This window comes from Canis lupus, chromosome 7 (genome assembly GCF_011100685.1).
Source record: "Canis lupus familiaris isolate Mischka breed German Shepherd chromosome 7, alternate assembly UU_Cfam_GSD_1.0, whole genome shotgun sequence".
In the NCBI taxonomy this organism is placed as follows: domain Eukaryota; kingdom Metazoa; phylum Chordata; class Mammalia; order Carnivora; family Canidae; genus Canis; species Canis lupus.
Window position 1 is genome coordinate 9,007,021 of NC_049228.1, and position 15,083 is coordinate 9,022,103.

The 15,083-nt window shown below is 43.3% G+C and overlaps 1 protein-coding gene across 8 annotated transcripts in view; it reads left to right on the forward strand.

The window, feature by feature from the left end:
• HHAT (hedgehog acyltransferase) overlaps positions 1-15,083 on the forward strand; it is a 340,331-nt gene that overhangs the window by 208,238 nt on the left and 117,010 nt on the right. For 2 of the 8 annotated variants that reach the window (XR_005361890.1, XR_005361891.1), the window contains exon 10: positions 2,270-2,327. The exons of the other annotated variants lie outside the window; for them this stretch is intronic. The gene's annotated coding sequence lies outside the window, so the exon portion shown is untranslated. The remainder of the gene's footprint in view (positions 1-2,269; positions 2,328-15,083) is intronic. 8 annotated transcript variants of the gene reach the window in all.

Genomic DNA, 15,083 nt, shown 5'->3' on the forward strand with positions numbered 1-15,083 from the left:
AAGCCTCATTCTCTACCTTGCCCTGTGTGTGAGTCATGTGGAGGTGCCACAAGCATGTGAGAGTACAGGCAGGTGTGGTGTGTGTATTGGGGGAGATGCTGGGAAGAAAGGGGGGTAGTTTTCAGCTTGAGCCTATAAAGGTGCTAAGGTCCTTTAAAAGGGAAGTTGCCATCCCTAACCACGGTCAGTGAGTGGGGTTTCCCGGGATGCCTGTCTTTAGGAATGGATTTGTATGGAATACTCCATCTGGTCTTTTTAAAGGTGCCCCATGTGGTCAGTGGAGATCTGAGCTAAGAGGGGGTAACTTCTGGAACATGATGTTGAGAGAGTTTTCTTTTTATTCTGGGGAGCTGATGAAGACCCAAAGATAGGATAAGAGCTAATTAACTCCACATTCTAACTTTGGAGTGTGCTCCCAGGGCTTATTGTAAGTCCTGAGTCAAGAAGCAGCCTCACAGGCCCCTTCCCACCACTTGCCTGCCAGTAGTAAGGGACTGGAAAAAAGAAAGGGATTTTGGATTTATAAAGAGGTGTTTATAAAGAAAGGCTATTCATGTCCTCTATTCCCCATGTCTTGGGGGACAGAGAAGGAAGGGTTCTTCTCTCTAAAGCTGAGAGAAGAGCCCAAGAGAATAACTCATAAAGGTTGGAGGTGCCCCAAACTCTTCTTCAGTGAAATTGGGACTAGCAATTACCCCACCTTTGAAAGTCATCAAGTCACTAGGTTTACAAGCTGCTATGGTTTGAAGACAGGGTAAAGAGCAAGGTGGAGAGTCTGAAGGGGGTGTCATCAAGCAGTCCATTGTGAGTCGTCTGGCTAGGCTAGAGTACATGAGGTTCATGTCTGTTGTGTGGGCCCCTTTGAAGGTGGCTGAGCTGGGACCTTCTTGCTCGAATCTTCTCTTTTTCCAATTCCCCCACCTGCCAAGAAGGCTGCCCACCAGATGAGGAGTCCCAGAAGCAAGAGGATGTGGATTGGGCCTCATCTGAGAAGGACCCGAGGAGGCCAGGGGAGTATGGTGAGCTTGAGATGAGCCTCTCACACTCAGGTTCTGGGGGAGGAGTTCCCTTCAAGGAACCAACAAACGCTTCCCAAGGAAGACTGACAGTGGGACATACTGCCACAAGGGAGAACTGACCACCAGCCAGTTTGAAGAAGCAGGGACAGCCCACAGAAGGAGGGCTGCCTTTTTGTTCTAAGCACTCACTCTAGAAGACTTGTTTCTGCCTGTTCCTCCCCACCCCCACCCTGACACCAGAGGTGAAGCACATATAAGGGAAGGAGAGATATTTGTTTAAAGGCCTCTTTCTCTCCAAGCTAGTAGAACACACAACAGTTCCTGCTTGTGCCGGGGGTGGGGAGGGGATGGGTGGGCAGGAAGGATGAGAATTAGAATCTGCATGGGACTGGAGGTGTGGGACAAAGGGCCAGAGAAGTACTGGAATTGGGCTGAGATCCTGTTAAGGACATGGCCACCCAAGGTGGAGGGGTCTGTGGGAGGGTAGAGATACCATGGACCAGCTGGGCAGTTATGGAAATATGGGAAGAAGCCATCATTAAATCACTGTCAGAAGCAGGAATTCTCTGGTTTTCTATTCCCCCCCCCCTTTTTTTTTTAAGGATTTTATTTATTTATGAGAGACACAGTGAGAGAAAGAGATGCAGAGACACAGGCAGAGGGAGAAGCAGGCTCCATGCAGGAAGCCTGAAGTGGGACCCGATCCTGGGTCTCCAGGGTCATGCCCTGGGCTGAAGGCAGCACTAAGCCGCTGAGCCACCCGGGCTGCCCTGGTTTTCTATTTCCGAGGGGAGTGAGCACAGTTTTTCAACCAGCCAGTCTTTTGCAGGCTATCCCTCTAACCATTAGGTGACAGGATCAGTAGCAATCAGGCACGCAGGTTGAAACCTTTAGGGGCTAACCAATAAACCAACTGAACTAATGGCCCGAGCCTCGTATCTTGGTTGACAGACACTACGGGACAGAAATTGTACCTATCAGGTCCCCTTGGAAGCCAAGCAATAAATTCTACACTGGTGGCCTCATTAGCATGCATGCGTGTGGATTCCCAATCCGATAAGGGCTAGGAAGTGTCATTAAACCCGGCAAGGAAGAGTGGGCCAGCTGAGCCTGATTAGTATTGATTGGAATTTCTTGCCACCAATAAACTTGCTTATTAATGTCGATGTTTGGAGTCCTGCTTTCATAAGAGCAGCCATCTTTATTCTTTTCTCTTTCATCTTTTCCTCCTCCTCGATTTTTTTTTTCAGTGACAGTTTTCATTTGAAAGAGTATTTTGTGAAGAATCAGAACTATGGTCTGCAGAAGGTTGGTTCTACTCTGCTCCTCTGCTGCTCTTCCTTCTCCCCACCCCCATCTTTCTCTCAGCTTGTCTTTACCATGTGGTGGTTGAGGGGGGGGTTGGGAGGTGGTGGGGTGGGCTGTGTCACTGTCCCACCTGCCACCTCCAGCACTGTTTCATGTTGCCTGACCTTGCAGAGGTATCTTTCCTCGGGTTTTCTTAAACAAAGAATCAAAACCCCCATACCTCCTATAATTTGACTCTATCCTTGCTAAAATGTCAATTCTACTTGGGCGAGTACTGTTTCTTTTTGCTTATCACTAGATGTCCTAGCTGTGTTCAGTCCCCAGGCATTGCTAAGTGCATGATTAAAAGCAGGCACAACCATCCTGGTCCCCACTGCTCCCTGCTGCTCGACAGACTCTGGGGGCGGCTCTCCCTGCCATCATGCCAGCACGACATCACCATCCTACACCTGCATGGCCTCTCTTTCCACCGATGCACACACATGTATGTTATCTTGGACACCTAGAAGCAGTCTGAAGCCCAACACCACAGCTCTGCTTTTTGCCACATTTTGATTGATTGTAGTTTGGCAAATGTAGTTGATTAGCTCTTTGAGTTGGAGACCAGTACTGATGAGACCCAGATTATGGAATTTAACTTCGTATAATTTGCCCAAAATAACAATACATTGACCACAGATTTCACCCCTAACCTGAGCAGCCACTCACAGATGGGTATGACTTGTTCTGGGAGGGAAAGTATATCAGATTCAGTATAATTCGGTACCACTGGAAAAGCAGCTCAAAGCCAGTGACCTCCTGAAGGGCTTACACATTTTGTCCTTTTATATGAGGAAGGGTATATAGCATTATGGGTTTAGGGGCATAGGACCCAAAATATACACAAAACTTCCTATAGATTGTGCTGGTTGTCACCCATACGCAGTCCTTATCCCCAAGGGGCTAAAGGAACATGGATAAGGGCCCGTGGGACCAAAGACTAATGGATGAGAAAGAGATGTTAGGAAGAGAGGCTATGTGTTGCTGGGGCCAACTTTTCAGCATATAGCTTATATAAGGAATTACATGCATCATGTTATTAACTGACAGTAAATTGCTAGATAAATATATGGAGAGAAAACCTTTATTATGTCAAGGACTGGTTTGTTACAGGAAATACCCTCACAGATGTCCGTTTCTTCAGACAACAGGTGAATCTCAGACTAGCCAACCTCCTCCCACCTTTCCAACTCCATAAATCCCTGGTTCAGCATTCAAAAGTTGGAACCTCCTTGGCCTAAAGATAATAGCCCAAGTCACATTTCTGCATGAATTTCTCCTGCCTGGGTAGTAGTTTTTGTTGGCTATTGTCAGGAATGGAATGGACAAGGTTATTGCCTGATTATCTAGGTGACCAGGAATATGTGGGTGGAACAGGTCAGATGACACTGTCCACATGGGCATTTGGACACATTTTTTAGATGGCCAGAAGAACAGTCTTCCTAGTTGGCCTTCAGTGTGTGTCTTGGGCAAATGGGTACACCTTATGTGGACCTGGATCCCTAGGATCTGTTCTTTAGCTTGGGTGGTGATAATGGTTGATCCTACCTTGTATTTGGAAGTAATACTATATTGCAGGTTACTTGGTGGCAAAGATTTTTCTTCTTACATTTGAATTTCTTATAACACCTAGCACAGGCCCTTCTACTAAAAGGTATCCAACAAATGGTAGTTGGATTAAAGCCAAGTGAATATGAAATGTTATTCCCAAAGTATAGTGGTCCCTATTACAGAAGGAATCAGGATAGTGGAGCTTTAAGTGAAGGTAGTGACTCCTACCTGGCCGGCCCTATGTTTCTTTCATTACTTTACTTGGAAATAAAGAATGCAGTTGTCCTGAAGAGCAGACGTTTGCCACCTGCCAGGACTTGACTTTGGGTCTTACATATCTGTTTTTGTTGGCTTTAGTGGTTTCTGGTATTTAGGGATTCAGGTGGGAGAATTGCTAGGGAGAAGAGACAGGAAAGGAAAAATTAACTTTCTAGTGTTAGGAAATAGATTTGGTAACTTTTTTCTTTCTGCGTTCCTGGTCAGTTTTGAGGGGTCCTGGTTGAAAGGGCTTACCACTTTTGGAAAAGTGGGGAAGGAAAATACTTTCATTTTTAAATGGATAAACAATCTCTGCCCTTTTCAAACTTCCAAAATATCTCTAGAGGAAAGCAGCTATTGATCCACTTAGAGTTTTGTCAGTTATTCTTGCGGCCATGTATCCATAGATAGGGGTCAGATGGCTGGTATATGGTATGATGGGGCATCCTTGGGAAGGGTGCCCAAAGAATTTGAAATGGAAGGATTGGGACTTTCTTGGGGTCAGATACATTGCAGGGATGAGAAGTATATAGGAATTCTTCATCTGGAAGTAGTGGGGAGACTGCATTTCCAAAGTTTCTATTTTATAATATAAGGTAGTTCATGGGATTAGATGATGTCTGACTTGCAGAATATTCTTTAGTAAGTTCATTCTTAGTTGATGGGAATTTGCTGAGCATTTGCTGTATACTGGGCATGCTAATGTATGTCATAGGGAAAAAAGACTTACAAGGCTTGCTTTGTATGTCCAAGAGGTTTATCTCCTGGTTCAGGATGTAGATAAACACGCAGAAACAAGTAGTGAGTGACACAATGCCATCTATGGTGGGATTCTAAATTATGTGCTTTGACTCTAGCCCTTTATCTTGCTTTATTTCTTCACAGAAACTATTAATGAAAGTATATCACCTACTCATTTGTTTACTTGTTTGAGTCTCTTCCAATAGAATGCTCCATAAGAGCAGAGACCTTGTCTATTCTATTTACAATTGAAAATAACTTAATCTCTGCTTGGCCCCTATTAGGTACTTGGTAAAAACCTGTTAAATCATTGGAGTAGATTCTAAGTGCTAGAAGAGGGGTTTGTCAGTAGAGGTTAACGTGAAGCAGATTTTAGTAATAGAGTTGATTTTTAATTCCATTCATTATATTACTATTCAGACAGACTTTAGCTCCCTTTGGATAGTCATGCGGATGATTTAAGCAGTGGAGCTAGGATTTGGATTCAGGCCTGGCTGGCTCCTCAACCTACATCTTTCCACTATGCAATGCTGCCATCCACAAAAATGGCCCCACCTTCCCACTGAATGTCCCAGGGACCACACATTAGAGATGGAGATCTAGATCTGGTCTGCAGGTGCCTGGCCAGGATTTAATCTGATTATGATGCTACACTGGCAGCTCTGCAGTGACTGGTCCCTTCTCTTGGCTGTCCAGTCATTGTGATACCCAGGAAAATGAAGGTATTTTTGGGTATGTGACATTAGTGAAAAATGTGCACCAGTCTCCATAACATTATCTGAGAAATTAACTGCATTTCCACCCAGAAACATTTCTGATGAGGCCAAGAACCTGATTAGTCTGAAATAACTTGGGAGTAACCCTCTCTGGTGGCAATCAGGCCCGTTGAGGGCTTCAGTCCATTATGACATCAGAAGGCCCTACAGGTTTTTTACTCTGCAATCCACTATTTGTGTTTCTTCTGGTTTGACCACCTCCTGGCACTGCCACTCTGTAATGTTCCCTGTGCTTTCCTTTCCCACAAAATCTTAAAATGACTTGGAAACCCTTAGTACTAAGGCATTGGGTCCTCCCATTTTCTCTCGTGTACCATTTAAAGACCCACCTTTGAGCTGATGTTTAGTTTCTAAAAGTGGTCTTTTATTATTATTATTTTGCTTATTCTCTTTTAGAATTGTGAAAAAGGAAGAAAAAGAACAGGTTGAGAGCATATCTGACTTCCTCAAAGGTTTTTTTCCCTTTTGTTTTTGTTTTGTTTTAAGAAAGACATGAGAATGGCATATCTTGTCTCTCTCATGCTTTGCTGGTTTTCTCAAAATTGGATTATTCTGAGCCATGTTTGTGGTACAGAGCACTTAACTGCAGTTTGGAAAGAGCCAGTGGTGAGGGACAGTACCGACATTGTCAGTCAAGATGAGCAGAGGAGAGCGTGGTGGTGGATCTGCTTTTTCCTCTTCTTTTCGACTTTGAAGGCTTTGCAGGTTAAGATATACCAAACCTTGGGGCACCTGGTGGCTCAGTCGGTTAAGCATCCAACTCTGGGTTTTGGCTCACGTTATGATCTTAGGGTCATGAGATCGAGCCCTGCATCCAAGCCCCGCATTGGGCTCTGTGATCAGCAGTGAAGGCTGCTTGAGTTTCTCTCTCCTTCTCCTTCTGTCCCAACCCTCTTGCCGCACTCACATACACACACACACTGTCTCCCAAATAAATAAATAAATAAATAAATAAATAAATAAATAAATAAATAAATCTTAGAAAAAAGAAATGCCAAACCTTGAGCTTCACTGCCCATGGGATAGAAGGAGGCTGCTGTCACAGAATGTAATAGACTGGGTGGATTATAAACAACGAAGATTTATTTCTCACAGTTCTGGAAGCTGGAAGTAAAGGTTTCAGCATGGTCAGTTTCTAGTGAAAATTCTCTTTTGGTTGCAGACTGCTGACTTCTCATTGTAATCCTCACATGGTGGAAGAAGCAAAAGAGCTCTTTGAGGTTGCTTTTGCAGGGGCACTAATCTCATTCCCAAGACTCCACCCTCAGGATCTGATTAGGTCCCAAAGGCCCCACCTCCTAATACCATCACACTGGGGGTTGGGATTCAGTGTACTAATCTGAGAGAGACACAATTCAGTCTATTGCAGAAGTTGATGATTACTGAGGGCCAGGTAGTCTGCAACGTTCTTTTGTATGTATACCTTTTCTCAGAGAAAGAACTGGGAGCTGTGATGATAGTGGCTACCTTCTTTCCTGGTTTAAACATTAAATCCATTGCCACATTCCAGTCCCTAGCTGAAGTTTAGTCTGAGCCCTTGGGACTGGGTAAATTCCTTCCTGGCCTATGCAATTCTTGACTTTTTTTTTTTTTTTCTTGGCTTCCAGGCAAGATTGTGGGCTACTTTTGGTGGGCAGATAGAAGGGTATTTGGTTTAATTATGGAGTTTGTAGGATTTGAAGGTTAAGAACTCTTAAAAAAAATAAACCTATTCATAATTTTAAAATATGAGCAAGACACTTAACCATTCTACACTTTATTGCTTAAATCTGTATAAATGCATAAATAAGTCTAGGTGAAGAAGAGCTAAGAGTTGGCATGATATGGTGACAAGATGCCAGTTTCAGAGACAGATTTGAGTCTAAAAGTCAAATCTGGAAAACTAGGAGTTTTTAGCCTACCTCCTACGCTTAAATATGGCAGGTGCCCAGCCAAGTGGCTGCATATAGAAGGTACTGGATAAATGTTAATTCAAATCCTTGTTTTGGTGCTACTTATGCTGTCTTACACTGCTGTCCTTTTCAATGTTTGTCTGTCAACCAGATTATAAACTTAGGGTAGGGATTATATTTCTAGCATCTTTATATTCCCCATCATGCCCAGTATAATGCCTGAAGACTATGAGCCACTTCATAAAATCCTTAATGAGAGTTCATTTAGAGAGCTGAAACAAGAGCTGCCCAGTGGCATGAAATTTTCACAGACACATTACTGAAGTGTGTGTACCCCCAGCACATAGCCCAGTGCCTGGTGTATAGTGGGGGCCCATAGTAGGTATTGAAGTAATAAATGAATAAGTGAAAATGACAAAGATTAAATGAATATGACATAAACTTCCTCATATTATATTAACCATTACAGAACACTGGCATTGTGGGGACTAGTGAAGCCTTAATTACAGGATTACAGTTCACAAATATCATGCAATAAGCCAGTTCAATTTTCGGTAGCTGTTGAACACCAAGGAGACAGAAAATATACTGATATTTCTAGAACACTCTAGTGTAAAATATATTAGCTATGCAAATCATACAAACACGAATTAGAGAAGATACTTAATAATGTGTATTTTTCTAATCTGAATTGATGACATTCGGAGCTTCCACTTACCCAGTTTATTAAGGAATGTGATGTTCCTAAAGGAAAGAGTGCTTTGTAGAAATTCTTTTTAATCCAGTTATCAAGGTCAAGAGGTGGGTGTAGGTAAGGAACTTGAAGTTGCTATGGACCTGAGGACATCAGTGCTTTGATAGAAGAGCAGGAGCCCTTGTTGTCTCTTCATGTGACCGCTTCTAAATGTGTTGTCTTTGTCACAGTGACATCTGATGTCTGTTGAGTGCTTGCTGTATGCCAAACATTGTTTGAGCTGTTTTCCTTCAATATCTCAGTTAATCTTTACATCTCTATGGGTTTTATACTCTATCAATTAGGGACCTGAGGTGCAGTGAGTATAAACTGCCACAGCCTCACAACTAATAAGTGAAGGTGAGATCAGAGCCCTGGGGGGAACTCATGCTCTGTTATAACCACTGTGCTTTAAGGCCTCTCCTTATCTTAGTGCCCTGGATCAGGTGGTTCTGCCTGTGGCAAGTACCCAGAGGAATACAGAAATGTAGTGGACATTTTGGGGTATGGATTCAAGTAACATACTAGGAGTCAGCCCTATGGCATTCCTGTGTAGTCCAGAATATAAAACAACTGAAAACTTGTATAGTTATGAAAACCGTAAGGATTTAAGAATAGCATAAAAAATTGTGTTAGAGGTCAGGGTGATCATTTGGGTTTGGCAGATTTATGATGTTAACGTGGAAAGGGGCTGAAAGGCAAAATTGGGGTGGGAGGGAGTGAAGGCAATGTGAAGTGGTGGTTGGGAAGCATGGTGGGGAGGGTTCAACTCTTAGCAGAGTGAAATCCAGGGAGAGCTGCTTCAGGGTCACCTCACAAGGGTTCCCATGTACAGTGATTATTGGAGGCTGATTGCAAGGAGGTAGTTAGGAGCTCCTTCATGCCCATTCAGTAGTGCATTTCAGCACTTGCATGACACATCCAGCTCTCAGCAAAGGTTTGAAGGAGGGAGTTTGGTTTTGATGCTTCTCTGTCATTTTTCCTTCATCCTTTTTTTTTCTTCTTTTCCTTGCCCTCATATTGGTCTTCATGTGTGCAAAGTCACTTCCCCAGCAGCACGCTTCACTAGAGCTCTTCCTCCCCCTTCTTCTTGCCTTTTTTTTTTTTAAGATTTTATTTATTCATGCGAGACACACAGAGAGAGGCAGAGACATAGGCAGAGGGAGCAGCAGACTCCTTGCAGAAAGCCTAATTCAGAACTCGATCCCAGGACCCTGGGATCACGACCTGAGCCAAAGGCAGATGCTCTACCACTGAGCCACCCAGGTGCCCTCCCCCTTCTTCTTGCCTTCTGATTAGTGTAGCAGAGATGCCTTGAGCACTTTGTGTATATTAGCATCACTGTTTACCTATTCCGTGTGTAGCTGACTTGCTGGCTAATGTGGTAGATGAACCACACTTCAGTAATTGCTTTGTTAATGAGCCGATACAGTCTCCTGGAGTGAACACAGAGAGGTCTGGGGAGGGAGCCCCGAGAAGTTGCTGACGTTTCTAGAACTAGACAGAAGAGAAGAGAATGGAGACTGAGAAATAATGGCTCTAGAGGTCAAAGGAAAATGAAGAGAGTGGTTTCACTGGAGCCAATAGAGGAAAAAATATGGAGATATGGGAGTATGCTCATAGTAGATTAGGGGAACAGCACTTTCCTAAAGTGGTACATGTGTGATCCTGGTCTTGCAAGAAGTATGTGTCTATATGTATTTATAGAAAAATGTCACAGAAGATATAAAAAAGGTTATCAGTAGTTATTTTTGGATTTTTTAATGTATCTATTCCTAAATTTTCTACAATGAATATAAGTAGTCCCATAATGGTAAGACATGGAAGGCATATAGTTAATGCCAAATGTGACAGACAAGACATATAAGAGAATGATCTAAATATATCCATTGACTTTGACAATCTGGAGGACATTAATGATCTTGGCAAAAGTTATTTAACTGGAATAGGGAGGAACAGGAGTCAGACTGCAATAGGGTAGGGAGTGGTGGGATGGCAGGACTAAGAGATTGGATGTGGACTGTTCCTTCAAGGATCTGGAAGTACTTGGCCATGAAGAAAAAGAAGTTAGGATCAAAGCTGAAGATGTAGAAGTTGTGGGATGAAAGAAAGGTGTTTATGAAATGGGAGGAGTTGGTATAGGTCTTTATGCTAAGGAGAGAACCAGTTCAGATAAACTGGATGAGGATGCAGGATGAGAGGGAGATAACTGATGGGGCATGGTCCCTCAGGAGGCTGAAAGGGAGAGAACCAAAGAGCAGAGTTAATTTTGACATGGGAAGGCCATTTCTTCCACTATGGGAACACAAGTGAATGAGTGGATAGGTGCCAGTGGTTAGTTAGGAAAGAAGATGAAGACCCTCTTATATGATGGTCTTGACTTTCTAAAGAAAGCAGTGGGAGCAAGCTTTGGTTGTCCCCACGGGTTTCGTCAGTGTAAGAGGTTGGATATGTGCTCTGTGAGTCAGTCTTACATGGCACATTCCTGTGTGTCTCTAGTACTTAGCACTTGCACATAGTAAGTGCTTAGAAAATATTTGTTAGTTATATGGATACATGCTTAGAAAAAGAATTTATATTCCTAGTCTGTTCTTCATTTTTCATGTCATTCCATAAATTTTCAATCACTTCAGGTACCACAATCCCAGAGGAACCCAGACAAATGAGGAAATATCTAGATAAGGGGGGACTATGATACATTTGGAACCAGATAAAAAAAGATAAGGAAACTCAGGATATGTCAGTTGTACATTTAAGACTTTGGAGAGAGATGAGAACTTTCTTCAGATATTTGACAGGCTGCGTGCTGGTTGAAGACCTGCTACATTTATTCTATGTTACTTTAGAAAGGAGAACCAGGATTAATTGGTGAAAAGTACAACAAAGCATCTTCTTTTCAATCTAAATTGTCCTACCAAAAAAAAAAAAAAAGTAGAAAAGACTTTTTCAAGAAATGGAGAATTCTAAGTCACTGAGAGTGTTGAGATACAGGCTCAATGACTTCTGGCTGTGGGTATGGTACAGGGGAGCCATACCCCAGATGGCCTCCAAGATCCCTTCTTGTTCCCTCTGGACTTGGAGGTGGTATAATAACTTTCCACTGGATTGGAGTGGAAATGCATTGGATTTTTTGTCATCTCGTACTGAGTTTGGGCATTCTAATCTAGAACTGTTATGCTTTGCTGGTACAATGATAATTTAGGTGCACAAAAATTATTTTGAGGCACTAAAAAAATGCTAAAGTACCATCTAAATCATGTGAAATACTGTATAAAGCACTGAGCATGGTGATTGACACCTACTAGGAACCCAAAAGATATTTTTAAAAACTAAAATATTGGATTAAATATTAACTGTCTTTTTAATGTTAAGCATATAAGTCATCTATGCCTAACATCCATAGTTATCTCAGGGAAACCACTTGATTTAGTGAAAACATGCATTTTGGAATCAGATCTGAATCTCAATCTCCCTTCTACCATTAGCTTTATTGCCTTTTCTACCTTCAGACAGCTCAGAAAGCTTCCTTATCATTTTCACCAATTGGTTCAGGCTCTGCTCACTTTTTGATTGGGAAAGTAAAAACCTCTTTAGGCTTCATTTTCCTCATCTATAAATTGGAGTGGGAGGGGGTAGGGGAATTCCCAGTGTGGTTTTGAAAATGGAATTAATACCTGTAAAATGTTTAGCACAGTGCCTGGCTTAAGCAAGCAGTCTGGTTTTGCTCTCTCTCTCCTCTTTATTAAGCAAAATATTTAACTTAATGGAAATTCCTTCCCTGATTATTATAGATGATTGTATCCCTAATATACTATTATCCATATACTGCTAGTATAATAATCATTTTTTACATTAACTTTCAGTTCCCTTTTATCCCTTTTGTTTTATTTGATCATCATCTACAATCCTATGAGGTGAGCTGGGCATGGATTATAATTATGTCTCCTAGATACTCTGTTTCCTTGCGTGGGTCATAACTGTTCAGGGTGATGGAGGGGCCTGCCTGTTGAGCCAGGCTCATTCCTGGGGCAGCAACACCAACATTGAGGTGTGATGTCTAGGTGCACTTGGTCCCTAGGTAACTCGTTAAGAAAGCTTCATTTCATTTTGTGTCTCATGTGCCCAAATGTCACTTTCTGGCCTACCATTTTGATTTTCCAAATTGAAATGTAAGATTACTTAAAAAAAAACCTATCAACTTTTTTTAAAAAAGATTTTATTTATTTATTTGAGAGAAAGAGACAGCACAAGTGAGGGGAAGGGGTAGAGTCAGAGGGAGAAGCAGATTCCCCACTGTGCAGGGAGCCCAATGTGAGGCTCAATCCCCCAGGACCCCAGGATCATAACCTGGGTTGAAGGCAGATGCCTAACTGACTGAGCCACCCAAGTACCTCCCAAATTGTCAAAAGAGTATTTTTCTTTGAAAGATTTGAGCAGGCAGTGATGACTGTTCTCTGACATTGGCTTTGGTAAGAGTTTGTCAGTGTTGTGAGGATTAAGTGGGAATTGTGTCTACTGGTCAGTGCAGACAAAATAGAGCCTTCTCTCAGTGTCCCTTCTTATTGTACTTCAGATGTGGGCTTCTCTGTGGGTCCTCCCCTACACACCCCCAGCATGTGCATGTCATTTAGATCTCTGGGCTGCATTGATTGATTGATTGATTGCTTTTACTTGCAATTTCTAACTGTACCTCAGTCTGTATGCTCCAGACAGGCCCAGGGTGGTGCTGTTCACCTGTTTGTTATTTCAGCTTCTGTTGCAGGGCCTTGCCCATAGTTGGTACTCGGCATATTTTTAATAGACACATTCCCTTCACAAACACACATAAATGCATGCATGATTTGGGAGCAGTTAAGGAGATGCCAGGTTACACAGGTGCAACTCAGGTCACCATTAGAATGCTTCATTTCTGGAAACCTGGGCCTTAAACAGTGACATTTTACATTGAGCATTTCCTACTGCCATGGGAATATCCTTGTCAGAAGTATTTGAGCACCCCCAGAGCCATGGGAAGGAGCTCAGTCCTTTATGGAGTCCAGTACCCTGCTCAGGGTGTGATGCTGTGGGGTGTCTCACTCCCAGGGGAACTTCGGGTGAGAGCTTCATGAGACTCAGCAGAGACCCTGATGCAGGCTCCCATCGAGAGTGATGTTGGGCACACAACACTGCAGTGTAGTTCCAGAGACTGAGAGGTTCCTAGAGAGTGCAAGAGATGCTGGAGAGAACACCAAAAGTTCTGCAGCTGTGCTGGAGGCAGCCACATGTGCAGCTACTGGTGCTGAGGAAGAGAACAGCCACCAACCCACCGGCCAGGGCTGTATGTTAGTGAGAGGAGCAGAAGGGACCTCAGGCTGGGGAGACCTTTTAGCCAGTGTGAGTTGGGAGTCCTCTTTGATATCCAATGTGTTGTTGAGATTTCCATCGCTCCAGCAAACTCGTCACTCAAGAGCTAGAACACGGTACACTGACGTGACTGAGAATCACAGTACTGGGACTCCAAGTGGAGGTCACTAAGACAAAGCCCTTGAGTTCAACCTGAATCCAGGGGTCTTGTCGTGACCGACACAGTGGGAAAGTGTGGCAGACATGATGACAACCAGATGGGCTGGAATATTGATCCCACAGTTGAACTCAAAGATAGATTGGTTGCCCCTTATACTAGCCCTCTCTAGCATCCCCCTAGATGGTTCTTGGCTCCAGTCTTCATAAGAGGCATTGGTATTTAAAGCCCATGGCTCATCTTAGCATCTCCATGCTCTACAGTATGGGCAGCAAACCCTCTCTCCTGTGGGATTCCAGAAATTCCTTCTAGGAGAAGAGAGAATGTTCTGGAAGTAGGTTCCCTGTCTTCTAGCCTTGACCATGGAATGGAAAAAGGGTCTGTCTGTTGGGCTCTCAAAATAAACCTCCTCATCTATGCCACCTAAGGTAAAGATCATGAACTCAGTCGGCTACTTTCTGCCCTACACCTTGTGTTTGGGCACATGACTCAGATCGATTTGTGTTTCTTCCATGCTCTTTCCTTTCTTATCAGGAAGGCTGATGGTGTTGGAAGCCCAGGCTTTCTGGACTGGTTACTGGGCCTTAGATTTGTGTTAGTGGATGTAGCCTGGACAGATGAGGCTCCATAGGCATATAGGAGCTCCAAGGGGATACTATTGCTCCTTGGCTCCCACGAAATGGCTCCTCTTGGGAGCTGCTCTTATCTATAGTTTCACTGGCCGTAGTGTTGGATGGTAGGACCGTCCGTGATGTGGGAGGGAAGATCTGAGAACAGCACCTTCTTTCATTTGCACCCCAGTTGCCTCTCTGCTTTTCCAGACTCAAGACCTGGTTTCTCTCTGCAGCCACATTAGCCCCTTGTGGCTGAGTACTACTTGATTACTCCTCATTTTCTCTGCCCACCTTTCTCAGGAGGAAGGTAAAAGTCAAGCACAGTACTCTCCAACCCATATAACTTCTTTCCTCATCTTGACCACACTGAAAAGGAGCCTGGGGAGCAAGTAAAATGCCGTTCTTACAGTCCACTTCTTTCCTCAATCCCCAGGATGGGACTGCTTTGCAACACGGATTACCGTGTTAATATCCAGGTCCACGCCTGACATCTGTGGATTTCTTATGATTTTACTGCATGAATGGTGGCGTTTTTAATCTACAGAACACTCTGCCTTTTGTAACACACGTTGAATGTCACTCTTAGACTGTCTCTGTGAAATGCCAGCTCTTAAAATATTAATCTCTAATGTGCACTCAAGAGTTCATTCAA